Source organism: Cibotium barometz, chromosome 48, assembly GCF_041138505.1.
Source record: "Cibotium barometz isolate CiBa-2024 chromosome 48, ASM4113850v1, whole genome shotgun sequence".
Lineage (NCBI taxonomy): Eukaryota > Viridiplantae > Streptophyta > Polypodiopsida > Cyatheales > Cibotiaceae > Cibotium > Cibotium barometz.
The window spans coordinates 35,237,744-35,254,091 of NC_141093.1; positions in this window are offsets into that span (position 1 = coordinate 35,237,744).

The following is a 16,348-nucleotide window of genomic DNA, read 5'->3' on the forward strand; positions in this document are numbered from 1 at the left end:
AGAATCAAACACAATTAGGCTACAAGATTGAGACTTGTACTCAGAGAAGCTTGAGAGCTTTCTACATTTTGCATTGCTTGAAATGGTCATCTTTTATATCAAGAGAGTACAACAAAGCTATGATAGCTCATGTGTGATAACTTGGCTAGGTGACTTGGCACTCTAGCATCACTCATTTCAACACCCCCCCTTGATGTTAGATTGGGTATAATTTTTAGGCTTTCACTCTTCCTCTCTCTCCTCTTGTCTTAGGCTACTTTGGCCCTTATGCTACTTTGGCATTATAGTTACTTTGGCTATAAAATTAAGCTTGAGTGCATCATATGGCCTCAGAGGCTGATTACATCACACTTTTTGTAGAGAGAAGTGGGGTGAAAAAGTACAATAATTCTTTCTCTAGAAGAGCGCGTCTATAGTTGGGGCAGCTTCTTTGGCCTCGATGTAGTTTGCCTACTTCCTTTTTTGATTGCAATCTTCTTCTAGGTGACCAATTTTTCCACGATAGTCACAAACAAGCTTTGGTTTATCTTTATTGTGACATTCATTTTTGGTATGACCAAGTTTTCCGCAGTGATAGCATCTTGGAAGTTGAGATGTTGATTGATTTGTCCTTTGAAATCTCCCATCCTTTGCATATAGTGCTTGCTCACTTGAATGTGATTTGAATGGTTCTTTATTCTTGAATTTTTATTCTTGTTCAAGTAGAGATGATTCTATATCTTACATTTTAGTGTTAGGTATATTCTTAAGTCTAGAAACAACTGATTCATAAGGTTCTTTGTCAACACTTTTTAACAATGCGGCAATAGATTCATCTTCCTTAATGACCTTTTTTAATGCACTAAGTTGTTATTTAATACCTTTGAATTTACTGATGTGTTGTGCCATGGTCTCGGTCTTCTTCTTGTCAAGTTTGTAAAACTGCATGAGAAGGTTGATCTTTGAGCTCTTTAAGTCAGTGCCGAAAATCTTGTTGAGTTTCTGCCATGCCAACTTGGCATCCTTGATGCCAGCAATGTGACCACTCACAAACTGCATGAGAAGGTTGATCTTTGAGCTCTTTAAGTCAGTGCCGAAAATCTTGTTGAGTTTCTGCCATGCCAACTTGGCATCCTTGATGCCAGCAATGTGACCACTCACATCATCATCAAGATTTTGAGTGATAAGGCCCAATGTTTTATTGTTTTGAAGTGGCTCAACCTCCACTTCTTCATCCTCAATAAGGTGCCAAAGTCTCTTATGCATAAGCAAGTACATGGTCTTGCTTTGCCATGTAAAAAATCCGTCACCATTAAATCTTAAAACAACTTCAACACGCTCCGTACTGAGAAGGTGTTACTAACAAGCTTTTATTTTTCTTTGTTATCAGTCTCTAATCTCATACAAATTTGAGTGAGAAGGTCGGGAAGGTCTTTACACGTGATAATGATTCACGGCCAGTGTCTAGTCCCAGTACAAGAATGATAATGAAAAAATTCTCTTTAATTAAGTAATGCAAGAGAATGGAGTGAATTTTAATGTAAAGGAGAACTTTGCATCGTGAATTTACACTCCAAGTTTCCAATTTTGGACTTAAATTAGCCCAATTTCTGTTAATACAATGCTAATGATAGTGATTAGTGCTTAATTATTATGATTAAGTGAGCTGAATCTTGGAGCTTCCAATTGAGCTTGTGAAATTGGTTGTTGAAGGGGAGTTTTATACTAACTTGATGCCCTTGAGGAGGACAAGAGTCCTATGATGAGATTTTAGCTCAAAACCTTCAAAAAATGGCAAAATTCGTTGATTTTGTGTGCTTGGTTTTTGGCTTTTCCCGGCCAATATAATTGGAGGAGCTCTTTGGTCAAGTTGGAGCTTGTACCATGTATTAGCTTGGGCTAGAAGGTCTTGACGAATGGACGAAAAGACCAGTTTGGTGTTTAGCATAAAATCGGGCAAAATTGAAGAAGACCTCTTGGTTGTGCTTTAGCCTAGTGTTAAGAAAGAATCTTGCAAACTTTCTTGGCTAATGGAAGAGGGTTCAATGAGCAATGGTGAGAATTTGAATTTTGGTCCACACATAGAAGAGTTGGATAAGATTAGGGTTAGTAGAAATTAAGTGAGTAATGATGAGATTAAGCAAAAGAGAGCTTCGAGAAGGCTAAAGCTAAGCTAATGGGGAGCTTAAACTAAGCTCTGATACCATGATGAAACTTGTGGATCGAAGATACCACGGAGATGATGATGAGAAGAAAGAACTAATCTTATATTAATTAATATGTGATTAAGTTAAGCTAAGCTAAGGTGGATGATACTTAATAATAAACATAATGAATGAACTAAGCTAATTTAGCTTAAGACTCAAGAACAATTAGGTTACAAGATTGAGACTTGTACTCATACAAAGGCTTGAGGGCTTGCTACATTTTGCATTGCTTGAAATAGTCCTCTTTTATATGAGGAGAGTACAACAAAGCTATGGTAGCTCATGCGAGATAACTTGGCTGGGTGACTTGGCACTCTACCATCACTCATTTCAACAAAAAGTCCATTACAACAAATGCATGATGGTAATGGAACAAAAAGACCTTAAGCTTAACATTTTTCAATAACCCCATTGGTCTTGAGAATGTTCCATCTGCCATTTTAATGATCAGGTTTGCTCTTTCTAACTCCAGTTTTCCCAACATTGTTTGGTGATAATGCTCACACTTGCACTGCCATCTAGGTTAGCAAGTGCTTGGTAACTGTTATGGTGGATTGGAATCGTGGCGTTTGTATCAACACTATCATAATACCTCCCCAATTGGTTAACAGGGATTTGGATGAATTTGGGTGCTCCCCTTTCCTCAGGTTCTTGGTTTTTCCCTGCTAGAGGTGTCTGGCTCTCTTTCATCAATGGTCATTGGGTTCATTATCCCTTTTACCCAATCCTTGACATGTGCCCACAATGCTGGTGTGTTGCGTAGCAATGGTCCAAGTAGCATTTTGACAGTTGTAGACAATATTGTTGAGAGACTTCCTATGTCTCTAGGTTCTCTGGCAAGTGAGGGCTTCCATGTGTTTGTCTCATATTCAATCTTAGGGAATGAATGGTTTGATAATTCTTGACTTCCTCTATGAACATTCTTTCCATCAGATCACTATGAGTCCCTTCCTCAGACTCTTCTGGAATTGGATTAGGCACATCCAATTTTCTTTCCTTTAACAACTCATTTTGTGGATACACTGTATTCCTAGCCCTGTTAGCCCTCAATTTCGCTTCATGGTTGCGTTGACACTCCTCTACAAGGGCCTTAGCTTCCTCAAGATTTTTTATTTCCTCCTCAACATTTGGATATTCTCCAACACCCTTGGGGGTTGTTGGTCTCTCTTTCGCCTGCTCATCTGGCCCCGGCACTTGATTGTCTCCTTCCTTTGATTGGATGGAACCGGTGTCAATGGTATCTTCCTCGGATCCATCCTCAATTACAACCAAGGTGTCACCCTTGCTCACCTTTTTCACTCTTCTTCTTCTCCAAGTCTTAGAGGTTGTAATACCTCCTAGGTTTTTCCCTTTGTCCACCTATTTTATTTGTTCGCGTGTCAAGACATTTACTAGTGCGATATTTCCAGGTTGTACACTTATAGTCATGATGGTGGCATGGTTAGATGTAGAAGCATTGACACTAGCGTGATATGGGAAATCCTTGATCAAATGATCAATACCACACTTAACACATAAAAGAGTGGGCATGGCGTTGGTCTGCGCTACTATCCAACATTAGCCACATTTTTAAGAGGACACTCCACTTCTCGATGTACAATGATAACACTACATGGGTCCCCTTCTCTCATAGTCAAGTTTATGTCTTTTCCCTTCTCTCATAGTCGAGTTTATGTCTTTTCCCTTCTACTGTACCGTGTTTGAAACACTGGTATTGGCATGCTATTTTGTAAGACATAATACTCGGGTGCAATCTCAGTTGGTTCTTGGTAGTAGTTGTTATTCACTTCTACTTCGCACATAGATTTCCCCTCTTCCAAAGGTTTTTCAATCAACACCTGGTTAATCTTGGTTTGTGGTGGTTGTGGTGGTAGAACATGTGGTGGTAATGGCAACATGTCTTGCATCCTGAACATTCCTCTTGGTAAGTACGACATATTCGGCGGTAAAGTAGGACATTGGATTGTAATGGTGGTGGTGGTAAAGCTAGAGGCACTCTGGGTGCTCGCAATTGTGTAAAAGGCTGGATCCTTGAGTATCTACACATGGCAGTATCGTGGTTTCCCAGTATTTGACAGTGAGCGCAATAAAGTAACTGTCTTGGTCTTAGGTGAGGGCATTCAGTGCTCATATGATTTTGTCTACAGATTGAGCACCAAATCAAGTCTCTCCATGGGTAGAGATGAGAATTTCCTGATGCTTCTCTCCCATCCCTTACTTTTAACTTTTCCAAAATGGCAGTGCTGAGTTCTTCAACTGTCATGTTGCCAACTTGCTTATTCTTGGATCCTGTATCTTGATGACTAGAGAGTTTGTATGTTTCTACCATTGAAGATTCCTTGGCATCTTTTGGTTGTGGCAACTCAAGCATGTTATCTTCATATTCAATAGCCAACTTACAGCACGTATCCAGACACGTATCCAGAGTAGTCAGTCAAGCTAACACTAAAAAATCATGCATCTTATGATCTCTCGGACTCCTCTCCACCGGAAGCATGGCAATAACTGATCGTCGTCAGTTAGCTTTTCCCTCACTTTGCATCTTGAGTTTAGGTGCTTGAGTCGAGAAACATAATCCCACATGGATTCGTTTTCTTTTTGCTTTATGTTATGGAGTTGAGCCACACGACTCCACCTATCACCACTTCGAGCAAATCTCGGTATGAACACATTCTTAAGCCGTGTGAAATTGACTTTATCTTTAGGCTTTAAGGTTTGATACCATTGGTGAGCTTTCCATTCTAAAGTCAGAGAGAAGGCATGTATCATGGTAAAATTGCTCACTAGCCCACATGTTTCACATGTTGACTCAAGGATCTCTATGTGTTGGATCGGGTCCCCATCTCGAGAATTTTTGCACGAGTTTTGAAATAATATGTGGCTTCATCTGAGATGGTCTGGATTCAAGAGCCGTGCCTAGTCCCCTTACCATGCCTCTACCCATTTCTATGGCCATATTCAATAAATCTGCCCTTGTGGCTGTATTTAGATCTATGTGGGGATCTATTATTGGCCTTCGAGGAGCTACCCCCTACCTAGACCTTATCCTATACCTACGTAGTTCCATCTATCTAGCCCAGGTCTATGGCTAGGTAAGGACAAGTCCTCATCACCTGGCTCATCATTAGTGGCCTCAACATGCCTTTGTTTAATTAAGAGTTCCATGCTTTGCAAGAAAGTGGGATTATTGATCATTTCATTTATCTCCTCTCTTGTGTAGTGCCGATTCTCTCATTCGGTAGATGCTCTAGGTAGATTGTCCACTTCTTCTTGCAATTCAAGGTCTTCCTTAGCCTTGGGATCCTCATTTATGGGTTCTAGGGTTGATATTCCTCCTTCTGCCATTCCCATCCCCATGTTATCTGTGGCTTCTCTAGATGTTTCTATTTCCTTGCCATGTGGCCGTAACAAATGCAAATTACCAATTTCCCTCTATTCTGCCATCATTCTTCCCGTATCGAGCTCTTGCCTTTATAAGCTCAAAAATTGTAATTGACGTGCTACTTCTGCCATCTTTATGTCAACTTCCAATTCCTCAAATGTGGGGAAGAATATTTGACCCATCCTGGCAACATTTTCCTTGTCCCACACCGGACCCTAGGAGTCATTCCTCTAGGTCTCAAAAGGTTAGTGTTCCTGGGTCTAGACGTTAGGGATGTATGTGTTGGTATGTCTGGTTTTGGACCATGTCCCATGCTTGTTGACTGGCGCATGCCCACAGATTGCACTTCATCTTTTGTGCCGTGTTTGAGACCAAAAAATCCCCTGGCCATATCAAAGATTCCACTGCACTTTGCAGGAGAAACTAGTTTCCCTTCCTCTCCAAATCCGTAGAACCTTATTGCTTCTTCCATGGATTCTTCGCTCTACTAGTTTCTGTAGTGGTCAGATTTCTCCAAGTTGCTCAATTGAGTGCTTGCCGAGCAATCTGAACTAAACCTTCTATGGTAGGAGGAACCTGGGTGATTAGATGTACTATCATCGGGGGTAAGGTCGTCTCCAATAAGTTTCCCTGACCTCAAGTGCATGAGAATACGATTCAACACGCTAACTCACTAATCCAATTGTTAAGCTTGGATTTCTATCGGACTGATGTTTCACGTGGTGAAATAGCAGGGTATGTTTCACATCATGAAATGGCAGATTGTGTTTCACGTCGTGGAATGTATTTCATGCTGTCGTGAACAATTTCTGTTTCACGCTTTGATTTTTTGGTATAGAATTGCATTGATGCAAGTCGGCCAATTTCTGTTTCACGCTTTGATTTTTTGGTATAGAATTGCATTGATGCGAGTCGGGGAGACTCCTATAATGCACTTATGACCCTCTCTTACCTCTTGTTTGATAATAATGTACTCCGTGATTAATGCTTTTCACGCCGTAAAACAGCAGGTCTATGTGAAATAGCAGACTACTTTTCACGTCATGAAATGTAATGCATTTCATGCCATGAAATGTTTCACTACACTTTCATGAGATAAGACTTTTCCCTTTCCTTGTGTGAGTCGTGTCAAGATAAGGTGCATTGACTTAGTAAGGCAATCCCGAAAATTTTGGTGCTAATGGTAGGTAGTGTTTCACGTCATGAAATGCAATGCGTTTCACGCTATGAAACACTTTCGTGCACTTTCATGCATTGCCAATTGAGTTAACATAATGATGTTTTGACTGATTTAGAGTATGATTTCCCTACCCAAAAGATCCAGAAAGGTTGTGCCTAGAAAAAGGAATGTAATACAAGTCACCAACACAACCAATAGCTCCTTGTTTTTATGATTTTTGTGATTTTTTGGAGAAAAAAAAGAAAAAAGAGTGTTACCAACAACTGCTATCTCACAACAACAAAATTGGTAAACGAAATCAATAAAATCGAAAGAAAATCCAAGTGTAGCCTTCCTTTAGGCAATACCAAGTACTCACCCACACCTCCACACACATAAATTTTCACAACTACTCTAATATCTTTCTTTCCACAAACCTTATCTACATAGTTTTTCACAAATTACGCACCTTCAGAATGCAAAAGAAATAGTGAATCTTGCATAATGGGAGCTAGAGCTCCAAGAAGATGGAAGAAACAATGGTTGTTTCCCTGGCAGCAGTGCTAAAAATGTTATAGCCTACTACACTCCCAAGAAAACTCCACAAATTCACAAATCGAAAGAAGCAATAAACAACAACCATTGCGGGGTACTTACCAATGCTTCAAGCTCACATCCCTTGAGGCTCTCCAAGCTTGCCTTTGGAAGCTCCAATCCTCCAATCTCCACCTCCACCATTAGAGTACTTTCTCTCTCTCTCTCTCTCTCTCTCTCTCTCTGAGTCTCTCTCTCTCTCTCTCTCTCTCTCTCTCTCTCATACACAAGACAAGATAAGAGCTCTCATAGCACAAAGGGGGATTGTGTCTTTCGATTATTGGAAATTTCCATATATATAGCTTGCCCTTATTCACACTTGGGTGCCCAAAACTTACTAACTAGCGTTGGATGGCCAGTATCTCATAATGTATAACCTTTCTAGTGTCTTTACAAAACACTTATGAATGTCGTCAAATGGAGGAGCATCTTTGTTAATCCAAAATGGGATTAACACCGAGGCCTATGCAGCGCATTATTTTGCATTTCTCTCTCTCTCTCTCTCTCTCTCTCTCTCTCTCTCTCGTTGTGTGTGTCTCTCTCTCTCCTACAGTCTCCATGGCAAAAACGTCCCTCGGAAAGCATCATATGAGTTCATCAGCTTCATCACCCAGGTGTTGTCTCTCTAGTAGTGCATCATTGGAAAGCATCGTCATCGTCGGTTCATTTCAATTCAACAATGTAGCACACATAAACACAGCTTTAGCTCTGCATTTTGAGAAAGCTGTACGTGTATCTCTCTCATTCTCTCTATTCAATGCAGCAGTGCACCTAACATGCGGCCTATAGCCAACGCGCAGTTCAGCACAATAAGAGCAGCAACACACCTGGCATCAGAACAATGTTGTTTCAATGTAACATTTTAGCTACAGAGAGCGTAGCATGATCTAAGCAGAATTATTTGTTTAATTTAAAAAGACTAGTGTAGGAAGCATATCCCCTTCTTAGGCTTTGCATTTAAAGCAAGCATCACGGCTCAACCACTAGAGCTTAGCAAGTAGAAATTTTACGTTTAATGTTTTGGCTGTCTGAGTATGTGCAAAAGAAGAGAGAAAGAGTTCAGCATGACTCCACGCAAGCCCAGCATAGAACGCAATTGCATCACTCTCTTGGTTCCTTAAGATTTAGCATCATAGAGCTTTTGCTGTCATCATTTTTTTAAAACCGCTAATGTGTGTAAAGTAAGAGAGAGAGAGAGACTCCATTGGCCACCAATGCGTGAATGAAAAAAAAAAAAAGAGAGAAGCAATACGTTTGTTCTTTTTTCCTTTTACCCAACTTTAGGGTTTGCGTATACACACCCTAAGTTTTTTTTTTGCCACTCCACATTCCCATTATTTGTCCATGCATTTACACGGTCCATTCTCAGCCCCCTACAGATTTTTTCAGTCACACTCTTGATTTTTAGGGGCAGTTCATGCATAGAGGCATGTTCGGGATGATCTATATTGACCTTGCATCTTGTTTAGACATAGTGCTGTCTTGCAAGGTGTGTCACATGCATTAGCACATTATTAGCACTTGCTCACATGCACCCTACATTTGTATTTGATTTGAGTATGTTGGGGGCTTGTTCATGCACAATGTGCGTTTTGTGCATTGTTAGTCTTGATTCACACACACTTTGACTGCTTGCTAGAGTTTGCTCACACTATTTGTGCTTTTATAGCCTTGATCATGTACATTAGCACATTGTGGGCTTGTTTCATACACTTGGGGATTTTCTAGACTCAGTTCACATGTTTTGGCTTATTGGATGTGTTCACACGCAGATACGGGTCACTCTTACTATTTTTACCCATCTTATGAGACTGACATACAACACATCATCTTTGTCATCGACATTAGTTCATTTCCCTATCGGATCCTGATCATAAGGCTTTTTCCCATGCATTATCTTCATAGCTTTATACTCGTTATCACGAATTTCCACTTGGTGTTGAGGCTTACATATCATTTGCCGCATTCACAAATACCTTTGATACATTGAGGCTTAGACCTCTACATCCTCACGCGTCGACTTCTCGCTATGAACGAGGTGGCATATTCGTGCCATGAGTGGATGTTTGAGCTTGCGGGTTTGATACCTAGTTACCGACGAAATTTGTTTAATGAGGGGGAAGTTTGTGCCCACATGGTTCAGATCCACATGGTCTAGATGGTCCACAAATGATGACTTTGTTGCTTCATTTCTTGGCTACCTTGATACGGAGGGTTCATCATTATTTGCATGGGACGAGTCTTCTTTTATCTAACTTACATGAGTGTCCCACACTATTGAACTACCATGGTTATGTTTTGAAGGATGTAAAATACATGGGCATGGATACTTATGATGATGATGATGTATTGTACACTCATGCACATGATGATGTATCGCACACACATATATACACGATGACATTGATGTATCGCTAGCGCAGCAAGCACATCGAGCATCGACACTTCTATGCCTATTGTCTTTCTTATAGATCATGTGGTGGATGACATTGATGTATCGCTAGCAGCAAGCACATCGAGCATCGACACTTCTATGCCTATTGTCTTTCTTATAGATCATGTGGTGGATGACATTATAGAGTATAGTGTGCATTTAATTAGTGATGCATTTGTTAGCACATTTGGGATTAGTGATGTATCCATTATTACACTTAACATTAGTCGTACTTCACATACAAGTGACAAAGACACCTATGATCATAGACTTGAGTTCCTAGTGTTAGATCCATCAGTCTATTCCTCTGGGATTTCTATTTGTGGAGATATCGCTGATACAACCACTACTAGTATTCATAGCATTTGTGAGGTCCCCGCCTGCCCGCTGCCTGCCCGCTCCGGGGCAGAAGCGGCATCGGCCTCCTGCGTGGGGCGGGGGTCCTGCACACTCGGGGCCTCGCCCCGCGGATGTCCGAGACAAGAGGCTAGCCCGGGGGGCGGTCCCTCCGAGACCGGGCCCGGAAGACTCCCCTCGCCCGGAAGGCGCGGGCGATTCCACCAGGACGGGGAAAAATCTTTTAACTAGGAGATTACTCTAATGAGTCAAGTCTTGAATAAATTAAACTTATCTGACCGCACCTGAAGTCACATGGTCAGATCAAGAAGAGACTTACACTTGGTCCATGGAATCACCACTTTTTTCCTCATTTCTGAGGCACAGCCGATGATCCCCTCCCACAGAACAAGGTCTTCTTAGGATTTAAACTGATTAACGTAACTAATCGTATCTAGTTGTTTCTCAAGAATCCTCTGATCTAGCCTATCCGGCCCATGGGTTAGCCAACCACCCAACCACCCGACCACTGAATTGGTGGGATTCCTTTATAAAGATTTGATTGGGTTTTTGCCCGGGTACTGAGGAAAAGAGTTTCCAGGTCCCCTAGCCGGCAATTCATGCAAAAATCAAATAGGCATACCACGTACACACCCAATATGAAATTGCCATTTATAACAGATTTGACTGGCTTTAAGACAATCCTTGAATAAAATCATAATATTTTCGATCATCATTTTTCAAAATTCCAAGTCCATTGTATTACAAAAATGCATCCTCTAAACTCTTCGTTGAAGACCAGCTGGCCAACCAACGAGATCCAGTATCAAATTTTTGTTCCCAAAAACCTTTCCTTTTTGTCCATCAAATATCTTCCTCGACGTACGCCTGGGTGTCCTAGCAACCGCGAGCCCGTACATCACTTGGTCAGAACCCTCTAGGATCCTCCTGAGGTGTCCTAGCACTTCACTCATGGACCGCTTCGTCGGTCCTCGCCCATCGTATCGGAAGCGCATCATTTTAACCGTACCGAGGTTGGTCAAGACCTCGGCAGGCTTTGCCGTGGGCGACATCCCTTGACGACTCCCCACCAGCTGTTCCAACGAACCTCCTTTTAGAAAAACATAAGCCAAATGCTTCCTCCACCCAGCATTCTGGCGTAAAACAGTCCTTTGAATGAAAAACAGAGTTTCCAATGCAAGTGTGATTCCAGTTTGAGATTGGTTTGAAAGACCCTTTTTTCAATAATGCCCAGTTCCATAATGAGGATCCTTGATCTCTCATGAGGGTAATCTACCCGTCATTTTATCCATTTATCCAACTAGATTCTTGGTGAGATTGGACAGGGAAAAACTAGATTAGTTCCGGTAGTCTATTCTTTGGATTTAGTAACTGGAATTGGTCACAAAGTTTTTGTATGATTCAGTTCGAGAGAAGGACAATGTTTACTGTCCGACCTCATGTAGTCTAACTAAATTCAATCAGTTTAGTTCTACCAGGATTCCTTTCAACTAAACATCTAGTTTTTGGGTAAATATCCATTTAGTGAGTTTAGCAATTCAAATATCCAAGAAATTCTTTTTCTTCCCACATAAATTCTCAACTTTAATTCATTAGGTAGAATTATGATGGAAATTCATCTTTTCACATTAGAATTTAATTCAAATCCATCTTTTCTCAAATATCATGGAAATTCATCTTTTAACTAAAATATCAATACCTATTTTTTTGAATAAACTTGAAATCCTTCTTTTTCTCATTTCAATGAGTGCAATCCAATTATCATGGGAATTCCTCTTTTCCATAAAATAAATCTATTAAAATTCTTCTTAAAATTACATGAAAATAACCATTAATTTCTTTAAGCTAAAAATTTCACTTTTCTCATCTAAACATTTGAATTCCAATATAGTGGAAATTCCTCTTTTATCATTTAAACTTATCTATGCAAAAAGGTAAATTTAACTAAATTTTTCTCTTAAAATTTAAATAAAAATGGATCCATTAATTCCTTTGTACTAGGAATTACACTTTCTTCATTTAATTAATTAGATTCCAATATGGTGGGAATTCTTCTTTCATCATAAAAATTTATCTATACAAAAAGATAAATTTAACTATATTTTCTCTTTAAAATTAAATAAAAAATCTTCATTAATTCCTTTGCACTAGGAATTATACTTTCCTTATTTAAATATTTGAATTTTAATATGGTGGGAATTCCTCTTTCATCATAAAAATTTATCTATACAAAAATATAAATTTAACTAAAATCTTTCATAAAATATACATTATTTTAGCATTCTAATTTTTTTTCTATAAATCATTAGAATACATGGATTTTCAATGTCATGGGGATTACTCTTTTGACATAAAAATAAATTACTAGAAATTTCTCTTTTTCTTAATTTACTAATTATGCATAAACATAAAAATCAATTTTTCCATGATTACAATGAGAATCATTCAATTAATCTAGGATGATAATTCCTAGAATATGGTAGGAAGTCCTCTTTTCATATTATAAATAAAAATATTTTATGTGTTTATTTTATAGCAATTTTACCATAGCTCCGCTCCTATTACTGATAATTATCAATTTAATTGAAAGAATGAAGTTTAATATTATTGATATGATAAGATTAATAAAAAATGAGATATTTTGGAGTAATCATTCATTTTTGACACATGTGTAAGGAAAAGGGAGACCTTCAAGGAGGCGCCTACTTCACATGCTTGCATGAGTTTAAAACTAAAAAATAATAGGATATTTTTATCTCTCCTCTCTCCTAGATCAAACCAAATCAAAAAGGGAGGCAAATTGGTCCAAATCTTGTCCAAATTCAGCCAAACTGAAACTGGAAAATTCTAGAACTCAGTTGGACTCAGTTAGTGGCATCCCTCTCCTATAAATAGACCCTCATTCCTTTGTATTATTATCTGTGAACTAAATTATGTCGGTATTACTCTAAACTAAGCTTAATTTCTATTATCCTCTAAAAACCTCTACAAAATTGAAGAGATTGGAGCTTCTCTCTCTCTTCAATCTTCCTTGGTGACTCCTACAACATACCAAACCAATTGATTGGTTGGGGGCCTCTACTATGATCAAAGAATCAAGTAAATTAGAAGGTAAAGTGTGGATTATTATCTTTTTCTTATTAAAACTCCAAATGCTTCTCTTCTCAACCCCTCTCAAGCTTGAGAAGCTTTAATTTGAATGGCTATTGATTACTATTGAAGTTTTTTTATGAATTGTAATAAAGAAACACATAAATTTTTATTTATGCTTAATTTTAATGGTTTTTATTTATGCTTAATGGTTTTTAAGCATTTCTCTCTCTCCCCCCCCAAAGAAAGGTCATTCCAATGACCTATTCTCAATACAAATGAAGCTTCTCATGAAGCATTTCTCTAATCCAAAAGTAATTTTTATGCTTGTCTAATTGGAGGCCAAAATAATAGCTTTTTAATGCTTTTACGATATTTCTTTCATAGAGAAATTATGAATCAATCCATAATTGGATAATGATCCCATTAGTGGTCATTCTACATAATTTTTAACCTAATAAACCTAGTACTTGGTCAACTCTTCATCTTATGTGGGCATTTGCTCATTTTTTAATCTTGTCCCAACACTTGGATTAATCTTATTGTTCTATAGGAACCTTAATTGGACCATAATCAATTTTTTTTCGAAAATCTAGACCCTTAGGCTAAGGTCTTCTGAATCAATTTTCCAATTGCACCTTGGTAAATCTATTTTGATTTTTTGTTTCAGGAAAATATTTTTTTGATATTTGTAGAATTTATTTATCCAAAAATATCCCAATATTAATATTGAAATAGAGGCTTATTTGATATTCAGGCGCTGAGGAGGAATCTTACATCGTCTCCCACTTGAAAAACGTGAGATGTCCTCATCTCGCAAAGTGGGGGTAATCCCTCGCCAACTCTTCTTCTTTTTCCCAGGTGGCCTCTTCTAGAGGGAAGACTTTTCACTTTACTAAGAATTCTCTGAGGACTCTGCTCTTGAGAATCTTCTCCTGAACATCAAGGATTTCCTCAGGTTGGAGTACCAGTTGGAGTACCATCTGGCCTTGAGTCGGAGAGATCAATTGCTCATCATCAAGCACATGATTCGGGCTAGGTACATACTTCTTAAGTAAACTGACATGGAATACATCATGTACCTTGAGATGGGGAGGTAGAAAAAGTTTGTAGGCTAGATCGCCCACTTGCATACGACCCACAGTATCTGGGAGAGAGCTTCTTATACTTCCCTAAGGATAAGGAACTTCTTTTTGGTTGTACTCGAATGAAGACCATATCTGATTCTTCAAACTCTCTCTCTCATCTCTTTTTATATGCATATTGCTTTTGCCTGTCTTGGGCTGCCTTCATATCTTTACGGATTGATTGCATCTGCTGGTCCATGTCATCAAGCATTTGTCTGGACATTTCGACTCTGATCAATGGGTCAAACCAAGTCAACGTTGTAAGGCAATCTTGTCCATACAAAGCTTTGAAAGGACTCATTCCAATGCTCCGATGATAAGAAGCATCGTAAGCAAATTTGACCAGATGTAAATGACTTAACCACTTTTTGGGTTCCCTACTGCAGCATGATCGAAGGATATCTTCTATTACCTGATTCACCCTTTCCGTCTGGCCATTTGTTTCGCGGTGATAGGCTGTGCAGAGATCCAAGAAAGTTCCTATTGCTCTTTAAAGAATGTAGTCCAGAATTTCGATGTGAATTCGGGATCTCGGTCACTTACTATCCTCCTGGGTAAACCATGCAATCTGAAGATCTCCTTAAGGAAAACTCTGGAAACATCCACTGCACAGTATGTTTCTTTCACTGGAATCACATGGGCAACTTTGGTTAGCCTGTTCAACTACTGCAAAAATGGAGTTGATTGCACTGAAGGTAATCCAATGACAAAGTCCATACTAATGCATTCCCACTTCATTTATGGAATGTCTAGAGGCTATAGTTTCCCTGGCATCTTGACTCTCTCTGCCTTGACTCTTTGGCACATCAAGCATTTCCTTACATGATCAAGTATATTCTTTTTGAGTCCTGGCCCAGAAGAAGCTTTTCTTCACAGACATATAGGTTTTTATAAACCCTGGATGTCCAGCTATCAGGCTATCATGGGATTCTCTCAGAATTCTTCCCTTTATTCCTGCATCATTGGGGATACATAGTCGATTATTAAAATACATGCATCCTTAATCCAGTTTGTATCCAAGAACTCGACTCATTGAGTCTTGCTTTCCTGCATCAGAAGGGGAGTAATAGGGGTAAAAAATTTGTCCTGCATGATTTTCTTCTTTGCTTTATTGATCAATGGATTTGACACCACTGTAATTGTTGCAAGCAAGGAGGCTTTTCTGCTGAGTGCATCTGCAACCACATTTTCTTTCCCCGGTCGATACTTTATTTCAAAATCAAACTCCTGCAGGGTCTGCATCCATCTCCTTTGACGCATGTTGAGATCCCTTTGGGTGAAGATCCACTTCAGACTTTGATGATCTGTCATCAAGGTGAATCTTTGTCCCAAAAGATAATGTCTTCACAACTTCAGAGAATACACTACTGAGAGTAACTCCAAGTCATGGACGGCATAATTCCTCTCATGTGTTCTGAGTTTTCTGGATTCATAGGCCACTGCATGACCTTCCTACATTAGAGCACCGCCTAAGGCAAATCCACTGGCATCAGTAAACTTCCTCAAAGGGTTTGGTAAAATCTGGCAATTTAAGGATAGGGTTGGTTACTAAGGCTGTCTTCAGCTTGTCAAAGGCACTTTGACACATTGCAGTCCATTGAAAAAGTGTCCTTTTCTTGAGAAGGTTAGTCAAAGGGGATGCTATCTGAGCATACCTAGGTATAAAGATCCTACACCATCCGGTTAACCCCAGGAATCCTCTGACTTCCTTTAGTGACTTGGGTTCTGGCCATTCAACTACTGCTTGGATCTTTGCGGGGTCAGGAGAAATCCCATCCTTTGACACTATGAATCCCAAGTATTCCAGTTGGTCAACAGAGAAGGAACACTTGCTCTTTTTTGCAAAGAGTTGGTGTTTCATTAGGTTTTCCAGACTTTGCGCACATGATCTTCATGATTTGCAGCATTCTTTGAGTATACTAAGATATCATCAAAGGAGACAAGAACAAAATCATCCAAGTATTCTTTGAGAATATCTTGCATAAGATGATTGAATGTCGCCGGGGCATTAGTCAATCC